This window comes from Pleurodeles waltl, chromosome 1_1 (genome assembly GCF_031143425.1).
Source record: "Pleurodeles waltl isolate 20211129_DDA chromosome 1_1, aPleWal1.hap1.20221129, whole genome shotgun sequence".
Taxonomy (NCBI): domain Eukaryota; kingdom Metazoa; phylum Chordata; class Amphibia; order Caudata; family Salamandridae; genus Pleurodeles; species Pleurodeles waltl.
This window is the reverse complement of record NC_090436.1, coordinates 304,153,694-304,171,672: the sequence shown is the minus strand read 5'-3', so window position 1 is coordinate 304,171,672 and position 17,979 is coordinate 304,153,694. Positions and strand designations below refer to the sequence as shown.

The window sequence follows — 17,979 nt, the reverse complement described above, 5'->3', positions numbered from 1 at the left end:
CAGACCCTTTGGGCAAAGCCGTTGCCTACCCAAAGCTGCTTCCCAGAAGCCTCGGCCGGCCGGCCAGTGAAATTTACATGACCACGCCATCCAGCAGAGCCAATCAGGGCCTTGCTTTCAGGATCCTCTCCATTGCTGAGAATTTGGGCAAGGGTAGAGTACAGCATGCTGACAGGTGGGCTCGCCAGGTGGAACGAAGGCCCAGAAGCAGCTTTTGAGGCCCTTTCCCAGCATTCCCCAGGCTCCTGAATTTGCATGCCTCTTCCCCTTGCCCAGCCCCATTTCCAGCCTACTGCAGCACCCAGAAGGAAGCTGGAGAGACAGCTAAGGGTGCTCCAGAGTGGTTTTTCTTGTTGCCTTTCTTGATACCAGAGATCAGGGGAAAGCGCGAACGCAGTCCCCCACTACCAGAAATTATGCAGTCGAGTATCCCGCATTTGGGGACATCGCAGGGGTCAGCACATCCGAAGTGCAATGGATGAGCCTCACCCTGGGAGAACCACCTTCGTGATCATGGTGTCTCCCCTGCCAGGTAAGTATGAGTTGGAAGGGGACAGGGCAAGGGGGGCCCGCTTGGCATCTCCCTGCAGAGCGAGGGTGGCATCCACAGAGGCAAGGCCTGAGGCGGGGCAGAGCATGGGCGTGGGGGCGCAAAGTGACCAGCCAAGGCCCCGCAGACCCTTTGGGCAAAGCCGTTGCCTACCCAAAGCTGCTTCCCAGAAGCCTCGGCCGGCCGGCCAGTGAAATTTACATGACCACGCCATCCAGCAGAGCCAATCAGGGCCTTGCTTTCAGGATCCTCTCCATTGCTGAGAATTTGGGCAAGGGTAGAGTACAGCATGCTGACAGGTGGGCTCGCCAGGTGGAAAGAAGGCCCAGAAGCAGAGTTGGAGGCTTCTGAGCCTACAGAACTGCCACTAAGCCCTACTCTAGGGCTAGGCAGTGCTTTTGTTGGCCAAAGCCAGGGAAAAGGCCTGCCGGGGAGCAGTGTTTCGCGCCCTGAGCCCCTCACGCCTTCCCGAACGCTCCCAAACGCGGCAGAACCCTCGCCGGGCAGAGCCCTCGCCGGGCCCAGGCCTGGTGGCCTCAGCCATAGTCTTGGCCCCAGAAGGCAAGGGTGAGGACTACAGGCTGACAGCCGGTCCACAAGCCCAGGGGCTTAGCTGAGAGGGACAGACCTGTCACCTAGCCAGGGCCTACTTTCCTCTCTCTGGATAGGTCCCCTGAGTGGGAGGCGGCAGCTATCCCAGCACTCCCCAGGCTCCTGAATTTGCATGCCTCTTCCCCTTGCCCAGCCCCATTTCCAGCCTGCTGCAGCACCCAGAAGGAAGCTGGAGAGACAGCTAAGGGTGCTCCAGAGTGGTTTTTCTTGTTGCCTTTCTTGATACCAGAGATCAGGGGAAAGCGCGAACGCAGTCCCCCACTACCAGAAATTATGCAGTCGAGTATCCCGCATTTGGGGACATCGCAGGGGTCAGCACATCCGAAGTGCAATGGATGAGCCTCACCCTGGGAGAACCACCTTCGTGATCATGGTGTCTCCCCTGCCAGGTAAGTATGAGTTGGAAGGGGACAGGGCAAGGGGGGCCCGCTTGGCATCTCCCTGCAGAGCGAGGGTGGCATCCACAGAGGCAAGGCCTGAGGCGGGGCAGAGCATGGGCGTGGGGGCGCAAAGTGACCAGCCAAGGCCCCGCAGACCCTTTGGGCAAAGCCGTTGCCTACCCAAAGCTGCTTCCCAGAAGCCTCGGCCGGCCGGCCAGTGAAATTTACATGACCACGCCATCCAGCAGAGCCAATCAGGGCCTTGCTTTCAGGATCCTCTCCATTGCTGAGAATTTGGGCAAGGGTAGAGTACAGCATGCTGACAGGTGGGCTCGCCAGGTGGAACGAAGGCCCAGAAGCAGCTTTTGAGGCCCTTTCCCAGCATTCCCCAGGCTCCTGAATTTGCATGCCTCTTCCCCTTGCCCAGCCCCATTTCCAGCCTACTGCAGCACCCAGAAGGAAGCTGGAGAGACAGCTAAGGGTGCTCCAGAGTGGTTTTTCTTGTTGCCTTTCTTGATACCAGAGATCAGGGGAAAGCGCGAACGCAGTCCCCCACTACCAGAAATTATGCAGTCGAGTATCCCGCATTTGGGGACATCGCAGGGGTCAGCACATCCGAAGTGCAATGGATGAGCCTCACCCTGGGAGAACCACCTTCGTGATCATGGTGTCTCCCCTGCCAGGTAAGTATGAGTTGGAAGGGGACAGGGCAAGGGGGGCCCGCTTGGCATCTCCCTGCAGAGCGAGGGTGGCATCCACAGAGGCAAGGCCTGAGGCGGGGCAGAGCATGGGCGTGGGGGCGCAAAGTGACCAGCCAAGGCCCCGCAGACCCTTTGGGCAAAGCCGTTGCCTACCCAAAGCTGCTTCCCAGAAGCCTCGGCCGGCCGGCCAGTGAAATTTACATGACCACGCCATCCAGCAGAGCCAATCAGGGCCTTGCTTTCAGGATCCTCTCCATTGCTGAGAATTTGGGCAAGGGTAGAGTACAGCATGCTGACAGGTGGGCTCGCCAGGTGGAAAGAAGGCCCAGAAGCAGAGTTGGAGGCTTCTGAGCCTACAGAACTGCCACTAAGCCCTACTCTAGGGCTAGGCAGTGCTTTTGTTGGCCAAAGCCAGGGAAAAGGCCTGCCGGGGAGCAGTGTTTCGCGCCCTGAGCCCCTCACGCCTTCCCGAACGCTCCCAAACGCGGCAGAACCCTCGCCGGGCAGAGCCCTCGCCGGGCCCAGGCCTGGTGGCCTCAGCCATAGTCTTGGCCCCAGAAGGCAAGGGTGAGGACTACAGGCTGACAGCCGGTCCACAAGCCCAGGGGCTTAGCTGAGAGGGACAGACCTGTCACCTAGCCAGGGCCTACTTTCCTCTCTCTGGATAGGTCCCCTGAGTGGGAGGCGGCAGCTATCCCAGCACTCCCCAGGCTCCTGAATTTGCATGCCTCTTCCCCTTGCCCAGCCCCATTTCCAGCCTGCTGCAGCACCCAGAAGGAAGCTGGAGAGACAGCTAAGGGTGCTCCAGAGTGGTTTTTCTTGTTGCCTTTCTTGATACCAGAGATCAGGGGAAAGCGCGAACGCAGTCCCCCACTACCAGAAATTATGCAGTCGAGTATCCCGCATTTGGGGACATCGCAGGGGTCAGCACATCCGAAGTGCAATGGATGAGCCTCACCCTGGGAGAACCACCTTCGTGATCATGGTGTCTCCCCTGCCAGGTAAGTATGAGTTGGAAGGGGACAGGGCAAGGGGGGCCCGCTTGGCATCTCCCTGCAGAGCGAGGGTGGCATCCACAGAGGCAAGGCCTGAGGCGGGGCAGAGCATGGGCGTGGGGGCGCAAAGTGACCAGCCAAGGCCCCGCAGACCCTTTGGGCAAAGCCGTTGCCTACCCAAAGCTGCTTCCCAGAAGCCTCGGCCGGCCGGCCAGTGAAATTTACATGACCACGCCATCCAGCAGAGCCAATCAGGGCCTTGCTTTCAGGATCCTCTCCATTGCTGAGAATTTGGGCAAGGGTAGAGTACAGCATGCTGACAGGTGGGCTCGCCAGGTGGAACGAAGGCCCAGAAGCAGCTTTTGAGGCCCTTTCCCAGCATTCCCCAGGCTCCTGAATTTGCATGCCTCTTCCCCTTGCCCAGCCCCATTTCCAGCCTACTGCAGCACCCAGAAGGAAGCTGGAGAGACAGCTAAGGGTGCTCCAGAGTGGTTTTTCTTGTTGCCTTTCTTGATACCAGAGATCAGGGGAAAGCGCGAACGCAGTCCCCCACTACCAGAAATTATGCAGTCGAGTATCCCGCATTTGGGGACATCGCAGGGGTCAGCACATCCGAAGTGCAATGGATGAGCCTCACCCTGGGAGAACCACCTTTTTTTTTTTTTTTTTTTTTTTTTTTTTTTAAGTTTCAAAAACCTTTATTAAGTGCTTTAAGTAGGCGATACATAGGTTTTTAAAGAGTGGTACCTCTTCCCTTAGGAAGGGCAGTCCAGTTCAACTTTGTTTCAAATCACATTTTAACAACACAGTCAGTTTACATATGAAATAAGTAGTAAAGGGGGGTTTGGTTTCTTGGGGCAGTGTGGGGAGTTCAGTGGGAAGGAGGGGTTAGGGTTTACAGTTCTTCCTCCTTCTCACCCTCCTTGTTGTCCTTGTCTGTGTAGTCTCTCAGCAGGTTGAGTACCATTCGGCGGCACGCTTCCCTGCTCACCACCTCCCCGTTGGTCACCAGTCGGGTCCTGGCATACAAGAGGATGTCCTTTATGCAGCAGAGGATTCTCCAGCATCCTTGGATAGCCTCCACTGAGTGTGTCTTTGGAAACAGCCCATACAGCACAGAGTGGTGAGTGATGTTTGGGTATGGGATGTGGTCTTCCATTTCTTGTTTTAAGGCTCCCCGCAGTCTCTGGGCAAAGGGGCAGGCCCAGAACAGATGGTATGTAGTTTCCTCTGCAGGGCAACCCCTTGGGCATTCTCTGTGTGGGCACAGGCCCCTGCTGTGCATGAATGACCGGACTGGCAGTCCCCCTTTCACGGCCATCCATGCAATGTCTTTGTGCCTGTTGGTTAGGGATGGGGAGGATACATTTTCCCACACCCTTGTTGCTGTAGCAGGTGGCAGGTCGCTCACTGGTTCTGTGGTGTCCCTGGACCTGATTAGTCTGTGGATTGTCCTGGGCTTCCATAGGCTTGGTGTGACACAGTTCAGCCCAAATTCCACCACAAACTTCTCAATCTCCTTGTAGTACCAGGGGAGGTCCCAGTTGAACATTGTTGCATTCTCCCACTTATCCCATCCCAGTCTTCTCCATACTGGGAGCAGGAAGAAGCGGAAGACCCTGTAAGCTGAGTGATCCTTGTTCTCGTTCGTCAGGGTTATTCGGACGCAGCCACACACAAAGAAGGCTCTGAGGATTGTCGGGATGTCAGGGACTGCCTTCCCTCCCTTGCGATGCTCCTTGTGCATGACTGTCCTTTTCACCCTGTCCATCTTTGAGTGCCAAACAAAGTGGAAAACCATGCTGTTCACAGCCCGTGCTACGTTGGCCAGGAGTGGCCAGGCCTGTGTCACATACTGCAGCACGGGCAGTGCGTCGTTCCTGAGCACCAGAGCCTTTCCTTCAATGCTCAGGTGTCTCAAGCTCCAAAAGCCCAGTTTCTGCTTGACTTTGGCCAGGCGTTCGTTCCAGCTTTTCGCCGCCGCTCCTGGTCCCCCAAACCAGATACCGAGGATCTTTACCAGTCCTGCCTCAACGGGGAAAGGGAGAGGCTCGTTACATAGGTCCCAGCGGCCAAAAGGCTTTGCCTGTGATTTGTCCACGTTGATCTTTGCTCCTGATGCTTTGCCAAAGTCCTTGCATGCCTCCAGCAGGGACTGGACCGATTTCCCATCTGTGCAGAAGAGGGTGACGTCGTCCATGTACAGCGAACACTTGACTTCTTTCTTTGCGTCTCCTGGTGTCGGGATCCCTCTGATGTTCGGGTTCTTCCTGATGTACTCCGCGAGTAGCTCTATAACCAAAACAAACAAAGAGGGCGAGAGCGGGCAGCCTTGTCTTACCCCAGACCTGATAGGAAAGGGGTCTGTTTTCCAACCATTTACCATGACTGAACTGAAAATGTCTGTATACATTATTCTAACATAATTGCAGAAGCGCTCCCCCAGCCCAAAACCCTGCAGTACCCTCTCCATGAACTCATGGGAGACGCGGTCGAAGGCCTTTTCCTGATCGAGACAGACCAGCGCAGCGTGAATATTCCGGTCTGTGATGTATTGGATCGTGTCCCTGATCAGTGCTAGGCTGTCCGCCACTCTGCGTCCTGGTACCCCACAGGTCTGGTCTGGGTGAACTAACTCTCCCATAGCGCTCTTGAGTCTATTCACCATTGTCTTTGCCAGGATCTTGTAGTCCACATTCAGGAGAGAGATGGGACGCCAGTTCTTGAGGTCACATCTCTCCCCCTTATGTTTATACAGGAGTGCGATCGTTCCTTCCCTTAATGTGTGGGGCATGACTCCCTCCTGCTCCATCTCCTCATACAGCTCCAGAAGGTCTGCTCCCACTAGGTCCCACAGTGAAGTGTAGAATTCAATTGGTAGACCATCACTGCCTGGCGTCTTTCCTGACTTGAAGGATTTAACTGCAATGTGCAGCTCCTCCAGAGTGAGGGGTGCGTTGAGGACTTCCCTTGCTGGTGTGGAGACCTTTCTCGGGATACCTGCCAAAAACCTTTCTGCCTGATCCCCATCTGACCTCTTCTCTGAGTAGAGGTCCCCATAGAAATCTGTCACAGCCTTCCTAATGTCTTCCTTGGTGTCACACAAAATTCCCTCCCTGTTGCGCAGTTGAACCAGTGGGGTGTGCGCAGAGTGGACTTTCTTAAAGAAGAAGGAGTTGCATTTCTCCCCCTTTTCCAGGTTCTCCACCTTAGAACGGAAGATGATCCTCCTGGATTCCTCATGAAAGTGCTCGCTCAGCTCTTTCTTGACTGCCTCCAGAGGGTTCATGACGTCCCATCCCCGGAGTTGGAGGTCGTGCAGTTCTTGCAGCTGTTGCTGCAGTCTACTGAACTCCCTCTTCCTCCCCCTTGCTGCTTTCCTGCCCACGTTCTTAAAGAAATCCTGAATCCTGCCTTTCACCCATTCCCACCATTCCCCTATGGACTGGAAGGTGTCTTTCATGTCTTGCCACTCACTGTAAGTCCTCCTCAGCTCCTCCTGTACATCCTCTCTCCCCAGCAGAGAGCTATTCAGTTTCCAGGTGCCCGGACCTGTCAGGAACTTCCCTGTTAGTTCCCCCTGAAACCTGATAGCCCTGTGGTCAGAGAAATGCACTGTCACCATGGAGTGCTGCCTGATCCTCACTGATCTAGAGGTGAAAACAAAGTCTATCCTGGATCGCACAGATCCATCAGGGCGGCTCCAGGTGAAATTCCTGGCGTCCGCCCCCATGGATCCAATGGCGTCCGTCAGGGAGGCCTCACCCACCATCTCCGCTAGGAGTTTCGCACCATCATCCATCCATCCTTCCTTAGCTCTGGTCCCGCATCGACCACCACTCTCTAGTATACAGTTGAAATCCCCACCCATCATGATTGTTCTGGAGGTGACCAGCTGTGGTCTGAGGCGCTGGAACAGCTCCCGTCTCTCACCTACATCAGAAGGCGCATACACATTGATCAGTCTAACCGGTTCTCCTGCCCATGAGCCGTCAACGACAAGAGCCCTGCCGCCTTCCAGCTCGGTGACCGAGTCCACTGTGAAGCACCTCCCTCTGACTAAGGTAGCGACTCCTACAGACCTACTGCTGTTCCCCCCAGACCAAAAAGAAGGCCCAAATGCCCACTGCTGTTCTAGGTGGGTGTATGAAGCTGAAAAAGGGATGGAGCATTCCTGAATCATGTACACATCACATTCCTGGCTGGCAAGAAAGTTCAAGGTGCTGGCACATCTGCGCTTGTCTCTGATACTTCTCACATTTATGGAAAACAATGAAATAGCCATCTTAATTAGTGTTTAAGAGTTTAACTTAGGCTCAAATACTAACTATCAAGTCAGAGTAATTAGCTGTTATCACACAGTGACAAGTCTACTTACAGGGCTGGTCAGGCTCCTGGCGGGTCTCCGGCGCGGGGGCTGTTGTCTTGGCCACCGTTGCTTGGTGCTTCTCTGAGGCTGGCTTGCCCACGTGGCTGGTCTCTGGCTCTTCCTCCTCCATGGAGGCCTCTTCCTTCTCAGCTATTGCTGGCGATGGTGGTGGGGACGCTTCCATGACGCTGGCTAGCGCCCTCATCTCCTGCAGCACTCTGCTGACTTGCTCCAGTTGGTCATCTGGACCCTCATTCCCTGGTTGTTCTTCTTCTTCTGACTCCTCTGGATCTGAGTTGGGGTTGTGGTTGCTCAGGTGTTTCTTCCTGGTCTTCTTTGTTACTTGTGGGGGACTGTGCCTCCTTTTCCTGCGCTCCTGTTTTGTCCAGGGTTCTTCTTCCTGGTTCTCAGAGGCGAGTTGGGGAGCGTTGTCTGTTGGCATACTCTCAGGGATGGCAGGCATTCCTTCTTCTGTGCTCTGTGGCTCCAGGACTGGCGTGGAGCCTTGGTCAGGTTTGACTTGCTCCTGCCTGGGGCCTTTCCTCCTCCCAGTTTCCTTGGTCTTTCTGGGTGCTGGGACTGGAAGGCTGACCACGGCAGCCTCCTCCTGTGCCTCTCTCCCAGGAGGTTTGGCCGCCTGGGCATAGGACTTGGCTCTTTGCGGGCAGTCTTTGAAACGGTGGCCCACGGCACCGCAGAGGTTGCAGGGGGCTTCCTCTTTGCATGCCCTGGCTGTGTGTCCTTCTCTTTTGCAGTTCTTGCACACTTGCACTGTGCAATCTTTAGCGGTGTGGCCCGGTTTACTACACTTGTTGCACAGTCTGGGCTGCCCGGGGTAGAAGAGGTAGCCCGAGTCGCGCCCTAGGGAGAAGCTTGAAGGAGGGTGATGGATTCCATCCGGGGCGGCCGGGTCCTCTTTCAGCTTCACCATGACTGTCCATTTACCATCCCATATTCCATCACTGTCCAGGTTGCGGGAGGGTTCTCTCGTCACTGTGCAGTGTCGGCGTAGGAAGGTGGTCAGGTCCTGGATGTTGACATGCGGGTTGTAGACGTGCACGGTCATCCTCTTCACCTCCAACACGAGTTGGCACTCCAGGTGGAAGTCGGCGAAGGGTTTCTCGTCCCGTCTTGACCAGCACATCTGCCAGTATCTCCTGCAGATTGATTCCGACATGAACGTCAGCAGGTAAGTGCCTTTGGGTGCATCTGACATTATGCACCAAATCTCAGCTGCTGTGAACCCCATCTTGGTCACCAGCAACTCTGTGAAAGTCTTTCTGCTCAGCTCTGGTGTGGAGCCATCCGATTCCACCTTCCTCTGCATCTTCACCGTGTTGTGGAACCAGGGGTTCAGCGGTCTGCTCATCCTGTCCTTGCTGTTGCGGCGTGCCTTGGGAAGGGTCCTTCAGGGAGCTACAGCAGGTAGGTACTCCTCAGGCCTGCTCCTGGTGGCTGGCAGTGGTTCCCTTCAGGCAGGCAGGGAAGCTTGGCAGGCAGGGGTTCCCCTCAGCAGGCAGGCAGGCAGGCAGGCCTCAGTATCCAGGCAGCTCCAGCAGGCAAGGAAGGGTCTCCAGCAGGCAAGCAGCTCCAGCAGGCAGGTGAGAGTCCACAGCAGGCGGTTCCAGCAGGCAGGCGAAGTCCACAGCAGGCAGGTGAAGGTCCACAGCAGGCAGGCAGGCAGGTTTCAGCAGGCAGGTATCTTCAGCAGGATGCAGCTCCAGTAATAGCACTTAAAAGTGCCCTTGTGTGCATATAGCACCAGGTAGTTCTTTGGCAGAACAGTGACCTCTAGTGGACACTAAAGGTACTGCAGGCACGGGGTGATCGTGGTGTCTCCCCTGCCAGGTAAGTATGAGTTGGAAGGGGACAGGGCAAGGGGGGCCCGCTTGGCATCTCCCTGCAGAGCGAGGGTGGCATCCACAGAGGCAAGGCCTGAGGCGGGGCAGAGCATGGGCGTGGGGGCGCAAAGTGACCAGCCAAGGCCCCGCAGACCCTTTGGGCAAAGCCGTTGCCTACCCAAAGCTGCTTCCCAGAAGCCTCGGCCGGCCGGCCAGTGAAATTTACATGACCACGCCATCCAGCAGAGCCAATCAGGGCCTTGCTTTCAGGATCCTCTCCATTGCTGAGAATTTGGGCAAGGGTAGAGTACAGCATGCTGACAGGTGGGCTCGCCAGGTGGAACGAAGGCCCAGAAGCAGCTTTTGAGGCCCTTTCCCAGCATTCCCCAGGCTCCTGAATTTGCATGCCTCTTCCCCTTGCCCAGCCCCATTTCCAGCCTACTGCAGCACCCAGAAGGAAGCTGGAGAGACAGCTAAGGGTGCTCCAGAGTGGTTTTTCTTGTTGCCTTTCTTGATACCAGAGATCAGGGGAAAGCGCGAACGCAGTCCCCCACTACCAGAAATTATGCAGTCGAGTATCCCGCATTTGGGGACATCGCAGGGGTCAGCACATCCGAAGTGCAATGGATGAGCCTCACCCTGGGAGAACCACCTTCGTGATCATGGTGTCTCCCCTGCCAGGTAAGTATGAGTTGGAAGGGGACAGGGCAAGGGGGGCCCGCTTGGCATCTCCCTGCAGAGCGAGGGTGGCATCCACAGAGGCAAGGCCTGAGGCGGGGCAGAGCATGGGCGTGGGGGCGCAAAGTGACCAGCCAAGGCCCCGCAGACCCTTTGGGCAAAGCCGTTGCCTACCCAAAGCTGCTTCCCAGAAGCCTCGGCCGGCCGGCCAGTGAAATTTACATGACCACGCCATCCAGCAGAGCCAATCAGGGCCTTGCTTTCAGGATCCTCTCCATTGCTGAGAATTTGGGCAAGGGTAGAGTACAGCATGCTGACAGGTGGGCTCGCCAGGTGGAAAGAAGGCCCAGAAGCAGAGTTGGAGGCTTCTGAGCCTACAGAACTGCCACTAAGCCCTACTCTAGGGCTAGGCAGTGCTTTTGTTGGCCAAAGCCAGGGAAAAGGCCTGCCGGGGAGCAGTGTTTCGCGCCCTGAGCCCCTCACGCCTTCCCGAACGCTCCCAAACGCGGCAGAACCCTCGCCGGGCAGAGCCCTCGCCGGGCCCAGGCCTGGTGGCCTCAGCCAAAGTCTTGGCCCCAGAAGGCAAGGGTGAGGACTACAGGCTGACAGCCGGTCCACAAGCCCAGGGGCTTAGCTGAGAGGGACAGACCTGTCACCTAGCCAGAGCCTACTTTCCTCTCTCTGGATAGGTCCCCTGAGTGGGAGGCGGCAGCTATCCCAGCACTCCCCAGGCTCCTGAATTTGCATGCCTCTTCCCCTTGCCCAGCCCCATTTCCAGCCTGCTGCAGCACCCAGAAGGAAGCTGGAGAGACAGCTAAGGGTGCTCCAGAGTGGTTTTTCTTGTTGCCTTTCTTGATACCAGAGATCAGGGGAAAGCGCGAACGCAGTCCCCCACTACCAGAAATTATGCAGTCGAGTATCCCGCATTTGGGGACATCGCAGGGGTCAGCACATCCGAAGTGCAATGGATGAGCCTCACCCTGGGAGAACCACCTTCGTGATCATGGTGTCTCCCCTGCCAGGTAAGTATGAGTTGGAAGGGGACAGGGCAAGGGGGGCCCGCTTGGCATCTCCCTGCAGAGCGAGGGTGGCATCCACAGAGGCAAGGCCTGAGGCGGGGCAGAGCATGGGCGTGGGGGCGCAAAGTGACCAGCCAAGGCCCCGCAGACCCTTTGGGCAAAGCCGTTGCCTACCCAAAGCTGCTTCCCAGAAGCCTCGGCCGGCCGGCCAGTGAAATTTACATGACCACGCCATCCAGCAGAGCCAATCAGGGCCTTGCTTTCAGGATCCTCTCCATTGCTGAGAATTTGGGCAAGGGTAGAGTACAGCATGCTGACAGGTGGGCTCGCCAGGTGGAAAGAAGGCCCAGAAGCAGAGTTGGAGGCTTCTGAGCCTACAGAACTGCCACTAAGCCCTACTCTAGGGCTAGGCAGTGCTTTTGTTGGCCAAAGCCAGGGAAAAGGCCTGCCGGGGAGCAGTGTTTCGCGCCCTGAGCCCCTCACGCCTTCCCGAACGCTCCCAAACGCGGCAGAACCCTCGCCGGGCAGAGCCCTCGCCGGGCCCAGGCCTGGTGGCCTCAGCCATAGTCTTGGCCCCAGAAGGCAAGGGTGAGGACTACAGGCTGACAGCCGGTCCACAAGCCCAGGGGCTTAGCTGAGAGGGACAGACCTGTCACCTAGCCAGGGCCTACTTTCCTCTCTCTGGATAGGTCCCCTGAGTGGGAGGCGGCAGCTATCCCAGCACTCCCCAGGCTCCTGAATTTGCATGCCTCTTCCCCTTGCCCAGCCCCATTTCCAGCCTACTGCAGCACCCAGAAGGAAGCTGGAGAGACAGCTAAGGGTGCTCCAGAGTGGTTTTTCTTGTTGCCTTTCTTGATACCAGAGATCAGGGGAAAGCGCGAACGCAGTCCCCCACTACCAGAAATTATGCAGTCGAGTATCCCGCATTTGGGGACATCGCAGGGGTCAGCACATCCGAAGTGCAATGGATGAGCCTCACCCTGGGAGAACCACCTTCGTGATCATGGTGTCTCCCCTGCCAGGTAAGTATGAGTTGGAAGGGGACAGGGCAAGGGGGGCCCGCTTGGCATCTCCCTGCAGAGCGAGGGTGGCATCCACAGAGGCAAGGCCTGAGGCGGGGCAGAGCATGGGCGTGGGGGCGCAAAGTGACCAGCCAAGGCCCCGCAGACCCTTTGGGCAAAGCCGTTGCCTACCCAAAGCTGCTTCCCAGAAGCCTCGGCCGGCCGGCCAGTGAAATTTACATGACCACGCCATCCAGCAGAGCCAATCAGGGCCTTGCTTTCAGGATCCTCTCCATTGCTGAGAATTTGGGCAAGGGTAGAGTACAGCATGCTGACAGGTGGGCTCGCCAGGTGGAACGAAGGCCCAGAAGCAGCTTTTGAGGCCCTTTCCCAGCATTCCCCAGGCTCCTGAATTTGCATGCCTCTTCCCCTTGCCCAGCCCCATTTCCAGCCTACTGCAGCACCCAGAAGGAAGCTGGAGAGACAGCTAAGGGTGCTCCAGAGTGGTTTTTCTTGTTGCCTTTCTTGATACCAGAGATCAGGGGAAAGCGCGAACGCAGTCCCCCACTACCAGAAATTATGCAGTCGAGTATCCCGCATTTGGGGACATCGCAGGGGTCAGCACATCCGAAGTGCAATGGATGAGCCTCACCCTGGGAGAACCACCTTCGTGATCATGGTGTCTCCCCTGCCAGGTAAGTATGAGTTGGAAGGGGACAGGGCAAGGGGGGCCCGCTTGGCATCTCCCTGCAGAGCGAGGGTGGCATCCACAGAGGCAAGGCCTGAGGCGGGGCAGAGCATGGGCGTGGGGGCGCAAAGTGACCAGCCAAGGCCCCGCAGACCCTTTGGGCAAAGCCGTTGCCTACCCAAAGCTGCTTCCCAGAAGCCTCGGCCGGCCGGCCAGTGAAATTTACATGACCACGCCATCCAGCAGAGCCAATCAGGGCCTTGCTTTCAGGATCCTCTCCATTGCTGAGAATTTGGGCAAGGGTAGAGTACAGCATGCTGACAGGTGGGCTCGCCAGGTGGAAAGAAGGCCCAGAAGCAGAGTTGGAGGCTTCTGAGCCTACAGAACTGCCACTAAGCCCTACTCTAGGGCTAGGCAGTGCTTTTGTTGGCCAAAGCCAGGGAAAAGGCCTGCCGGGGAGCAGTGTTTCGCGCCCTGAGCCCCTCACGCCTTCCCGAACGCTCCCAAACGCGGCAGAACCCTCGCCGGGCAGAGCCCTCGCCGGGCCCAGGCCTGGTGGCCTCAGCCATAGTCTTGGCCCCAGAAGGCAAGGGTGAGGACTACAGGCTGACAGCCGGTCCACAAGCCCAGGGGCTTAGCTGAGAGGGACAGACCTGTCACCTAGCCAGGGCCTACTTTCCTCTCTCTGGATAGGTCCCCTGAGTGGGAGGCGGCAGCTATCCCAGCACTCCCCAGGCTCCTGAATTTGCATGCCTCTTCCCCTTGCCCAGCCCCATTTCCAGCCTGCTGCAGCACCCAGAAGGAAGCTGGAGAGACAGCTAAGGGTGCTCCAGAGTGGTTTTTCTTGTTGCCTTTCTTGATACCAGAGATCAGGGGAAAGCGCGAACGCAGTCCCCCACTACCAGAAATTATGCAGTCGAGTATCCCGCATTTGGGGACATCGCAGGGGTCAGCACATCCGAAGTGCAATGGATGAGCCTCACCCTGGGAGAACCACCTTCGTGATCATGGTGTCTCCCCTGCCAGGTAAGTATGAGTTGGAAGGGGACAGGGCAAGGGGGGCCCGCTTGGCATCTCCCTGCAGAGCGAGGGTGGCATCCACAGAGGCAAGGCCTGAGGCGGGGCAGAGCATGGGCGTGGGGGCGCAAAGTGACCAGCCAAGGCCCCGCAGACCCTTTGGGCAAAGCCGTTGCCTACCCAAAGCTGCTTCCCAGAAGCCTCGGCCGGCCGGCCAGTGAAATTTACATGACCACGCCATCCAGCAGAGCCAATCAGGGCCTTGCTTTCAGGATCCTCTCCATTGCTGAGAATTTGGGCAAGGGTAGAGTACAGCATGCTGACAGGTGGGCTCGCCAGGTGGAACGAAGGCCCAGAAGCAGCTTTTGAGGCCCTTTCCCAGCATTCCCCAGGCTCCTGAATTTGCATGCCTCTTCCCCTTGCCCAGCCCCATTTCCAGCCTACTGCAGCACCCAGAAGGAAGCTGGAGAGACAGCTAAGGGTGCTCCAGAGTGGTTTTTCTTGTTGCCTTTCTTGATACCAGAGATCAGGGGAAAGCGCGAACGCAGTCCCCCACTACCAGAAATTATGCAGTCGAGTATCCCGCATTTGGGGACATCGCAGGGGTCAGCACATCCGAAGTGCAATGGATGAGCCTCACCCTGGGAGAACCACCTTCGTGATCATGGTGTCTCCCCTGCCAGGTAAGTATGAGTTGGAAGGGGACAGGGCAAGGGGGGCCCGCTTGGCATCTCCCTGCAGAGCGAGGGTGGCATCCACAGAGGCAAGGCCTGAGGCGGGGCAGAGCATGGGCGTGGGGGCGCAAAGTGACCAGCCAAGGCCCCGCAGACCCTTTGGGCAAAGCCGTTGCCTACCCAAAGCTGCTTCCCAGAAGCCTCGGCCGGCCGGCCAGTGAAATTTACATGACCACGCCATCCAGCAGAGCCAATCAGGGCCTTGCTTTCAGGATCCTCTCCATTGCTGAGAATTTGGGCAAGGGTAGAGTACAGCATGCTGACAGGTGGGCTCGCCAGGTGGAAAGAAGGCCCAGAAGCAGAGTTGGAGGCTTCTGAGCCTACAGAACTGCCACTAAGCCCTACTCTAGGGCTAGGCAGTGCTTTTGTTGGCCAAAGCCAGGGAAAAGGCCTGCCGGGGAGCAGTGTTTCGCGCCCTGAGCCCCTCACGCCTTCCCGAACGCTCCCAAACGCGGCAGAACCCTCGCCGGGCAGAGCCCTCGCCGGGCCCAGGCCTGGTGGCCTCAGCCATAGTCTTGGCCCCAGAAGGCAAGGGTGAGGACTACAGGCTGACAGCCGGTCCACAAGCCCAGGGGCTTAGCTGAGAGGGACAGACCTGTCACCTAGCCAGGGCCTACTTTCCTCTCTCTGGATAGGTCCCCTGAGTGGGAGGCGGCAGCTATCCCAGCACTCCCCAGGCTCCTGAATTTGCATGCCTCTTCCCCTTGCCCAGCCCCATTTCCAGCCTGCTGCAGCACCCAGAAGGAAGCTGGAGAGACAGCTAAGGGTGCTCCAGAGTGGTTTTTCTTGTTGCCTTTCTTGATACCAGAGATCAGGGGAAAGCGCGAACGCAGTCCCCCACTACCAGAAATTATGCAGTCGAGTATCCCGCATTTGGGGACATCGCAGGGGTCAGCACATCCGAAGTGCAATGGATGAGCCTCACCCTGGGAGAACCACCTTCGTGATCATGGTGTCTCCCCTGCCAGGTAAGTATGAGTTGGAAGGGGACAGGGCAAGGGGGGCCCGCTTGGCATCTCCCTGCAGAGCGAGGGTGGCATCCACAGAGGCAAGGCCTGAGGCGGGGCAGAGCATGGGCGTGGGGGCGCAAAGTGACCAGCCAAGGCCCCGCAGACCCTTTGGGCAAAGCCGTTGCCTACCCAAAGCTGCTTCCCAGAAGCCTCGGCCGGCCGGCCAGTGAAATTTACATGACCACGCCATCCAGCAGAGCCAATCAGGGCCTTGCTTTCAGGATCCTCTCCATTGCTGAGAATTTGGGCAAGGGTAGAGTACAGCATGCTGACAGGTGGGCTCGCCAGGTGGAACGAAGGCCCAGAAGCAGCTTTTGAGGCCCTTTCCCAGCATTCCCCAGGCTCCTGAATTTGCATGCCTCTTCCCCTTGCCCAGCCCCATTTCCAGCCTACTGCAGCACCCAGAAGGAAGCTGGAGAGACAGCTAAGGGTGCTCCAGAGTGGTTTTTCTTGTTGCCTTTCTTGATACCAGAGATCAGGGGAAAGCGCGAACGCAGTCCCCCACTACCAGAAATTATGCAGTCGAGTATCCCGCATTTGGGGACATCGCAGGGGTCAGCACATCCGAAGTGCAATGGATGAGCCTCACCCTGGGAGAACCACCTTTTTTTTTTTTTTTTTTTTTTTTTTTTTTTAAGTTTCAAAAACCTTTATTAAGTGCTTTAAGTAGGCGATACATAGGTTTTTAAAGAGTGGTACCTCTTCCCTTAGGAAGGGCAGTCCAGTTCAACTTTGTTTCAAATCACATTTTAACAACACAGTCAGTTTACATATGAAATAAGTAGTAAAGGGGGGTTTGGTTTCTTGGGGCAGTGTGGGGAGTTCAGTGGGAAGGAGGGGTTAGGGTTTACAGTTCTTCCTCCTTCTCACCCTCCTTGTTGTCCTTGTCTGTGTAGTCTCTCAGCAGGTTGAGTACCATTCGGCGGCACGCTTCCCTGCTCACCACCTCCCCGTTGGTCACCAGTCGGGTCCTGGCATACAAGAGGATGTCCTTTATGCAGCAGAGGATTCTCCAGCATCCTTGGATAGCCTCCACTGAGTGTGTCTTTGGAAACAGCCCATACAGCACAGAGTGGTGAGTGATGTTTGGGTATGGGATGTGGTCTTCCATTTCTTGTTTTAAGGCTCCCCGCAGTCTCTGGGCAAAGGGGCAGGCCCAGAACAGATGGTATGTAGTTTCCTCTGCAGGGCAACCCCTTGGGCATTCTCTGTGTGGGCACAGGCCCCTGCTGTGCATGAATGACCGGACTGGCAGTCCCCCTTTCACGGCCATCCATGCAATGTCTTTGTGCCTGTTGGTTAGGGATGGGGAGGATACATTTTCCCACACCCTTGTTGCTGTAGCAGGTGGCAGGTCGCTCACTGGTTCTGTGGTGTCCCTGGACCTGATTAGTCTGTGGATTGTCCTGGGCTTCCATAGGCTTGGTGTGACACAGTTCAGCCCAAATTCCACCACAAACTTCTCAATCTCCTTGTAGTACCAGGGGAGGTCCCAGTTGAACATTGTTGCATTCTCCCACTTATCCCATCCCAGTCTTCTCCATACTGGGAGCAGGAAGAAGCGGAAGACCCTGTAAGCTGAGTGATCCTTGTTCTCGTTCGTCAGGGTTATTCGGACGCAGCCACACACAAAGAAGGCTCTGAGGATTGTCGGGATGTCAGGGACTGCCTTCCCTCCCTTGCGATGCTCCTTGTGCATGACTGTCCTTTTCACCCTGTCCATCTTTGAGTGCCAAACAAAGTGGAAAACCATGCTGTTCACAGCCCGTGCTACGTTGGCCAGGAGTGGCCAGGCCTGTGTCACATACTGCAGCACGGGCAGTGCGTCGTTCCTGAGCACCAGAGCCTTTCCTTCAATGCTCAGGTGTCTCAAGCTCCAAAAGCCCAGTTTCTGCTTGACTTTGGCCAGGCGTTCGTTCCAGCTTTTCGCCGCCGCTCCTGGTCCCCCAAACCAGATACCGAGGATCTTTACCAGTCCTGCCTCAACGGGGAAAGGGAGAGGCTCGTTACATAGGTCCCAGCGGCCAAAAGGCTTTGCCTGTGATTTGTCCACGTTGATCTTTGCTCCTGATGCTTTGCCAAAGTCCTTGCATGCCTCCAGCAGGGACTGGACCGATTTCCCATCTGTGCAGAAGAGGGTGACGTCGTCCATGTACAGCGAACACTTGACTTCTTTCTTTGCGTCTCCTGGTGTCGGGATCCCTCTGATGTTCGGGTTCTTCCTGATGTACTCCGCGAGTAGCTCTATAACCAAAACAAACAAAGAGGGCGAGAGCGGGCAGCCTTGTCTTACCCCAGACCTGATAGGAAAGGGGTCTGTTTTCCAACCATTTACCATGACTGAACTGAAAATGTCTGTATACATTATTCTAACATAATTGCAG

The 17,979-nt window shown here is 56.8% G+C and overlaps 11 non-coding genes and 2 pseudogenes across 11 annotated transcripts; all 13 read right to left on the bottom strand.

Moving 5' to 3' along the window:
* Positions 1–376: 376 nt before the first annotated feature.
* Positions 377–540, bottom strand: LOC138293313 (U1 spliceosomal RNA). Its single transcript, XR_011202962.1, has one exon. It is a non-coding gene; the product is annotated as a U1 spliceosomal RNA (small nuclear RNA).
* An 855-nt stretch (positions 541–1,395) lies between these two features.
* On the bottom strand, positions 1,396–1,559 carry LOC138293308 (U1 spliceosomal RNA). Its single transcript, XR_011202961.1, has one exon. It is a non-coding gene; the product is annotated as a U1 spliceosomal RNA (small nuclear RNA).
* A 510-nt stretch (positions 1,560–2,069) lies between these two features.
* On the bottom strand, positions 2,070–2,233 carry LOC138293303 (U1 spliceosomal RNA). The gene has a single exon (XR_011202956.1). It is a non-coding gene; the product is annotated as a U1 spliceosomal RNA (small nuclear RNA).
* An 855-nt stretch (positions 2,234–3,088) lies between these two features.
* On the bottom strand, positions 3,089–3,252 carry LOC138293287 (U1 spliceosomal RNA). Its single transcript, XR_011202952.1, has one exon. It is a non-coding gene; the product is annotated as a U1 spliceosomal RNA (small nuclear RNA).
* Positions 3,253–3,762: 510 nt separating this feature from the next.
* On the bottom strand, positions 3,763–3,900 carry LOC138291995 (U1 spliceosomal RNA; annotated as a pseudogene).
* A 6,073-nt stretch (positions 3,901–9,973) lies between these two features.
* LOC138293284 (U1 spliceosomal RNA) lies at positions 9,974–10,137 on the bottom strand. Its single transcript, XR_011202951.1, has one exon. It is a non-coding gene; the product is annotated as a U1 spliceosomal RNA (small nuclear RNA).
* An 855-nt stretch (positions 10,138–10,992) lies between these two features.
* On the bottom strand, positions 10,993–11,156 carry LOC138293281 (U1 spliceosomal RNA). The gene has a single exon (XR_011202950.1). It is a non-coding gene; the product is annotated as a U1 spliceosomal RNA (small nuclear RNA).
* Positions 11,157–12,011: 855 nt separating this feature from the next.
* LOC138293275 (U1 spliceosomal RNA) lies at positions 12,012–12,175 on the bottom strand. The gene has a single exon (XR_011202949.1). It is a non-coding gene; the product is annotated as a U1 spliceosomal RNA (small nuclear RNA).
* A 510-nt stretch (positions 12,176–12,685) lies between these two features.
* Positions 12,686–12,849, bottom strand: LOC138293270 (U1 spliceosomal RNA). The gene has a single exon (XR_011202948.1). It is a non-coding gene; the product is annotated as a U1 spliceosomal RNA (small nuclear RNA).
* An 855-nt stretch (positions 12,850–13,704) lies between these two features.
* On the bottom strand, positions 13,705–13,868 carry LOC138293260 (U1 spliceosomal RNA). The gene has a single exon (XR_011202946.1). It is a non-coding gene; the product is annotated as a U1 spliceosomal RNA (small nuclear RNA).
* A 510-nt stretch (positions 13,869–14,378) lies between these two features.
* On the bottom strand, positions 14,379–14,542 carry LOC138293256 (U1 spliceosomal RNA). Its single transcript, XR_011202945.1, has one exon. It is a non-coding gene; the product is annotated as a U1 spliceosomal RNA (small nuclear RNA).
* Positions 14,543–15,397: 855 nt separating this feature from the next.
* Positions 15,398–15,561, bottom strand: LOC138293251 (U1 spliceosomal RNA). The gene has a single exon (XR_011202944.1). It is a non-coding gene; the product is annotated as a U1 spliceosomal RNA (small nuclear RNA).
* A 510-nt stretch (positions 15,562–16,071) lies between these two features.
* On the bottom strand, positions 16,072–16,209 carry LOC138291984 (U1 spliceosomal RNA; annotated as a pseudogene).
* Positions 16,210–17,979: the final 1,770 nt, after the last annotated feature.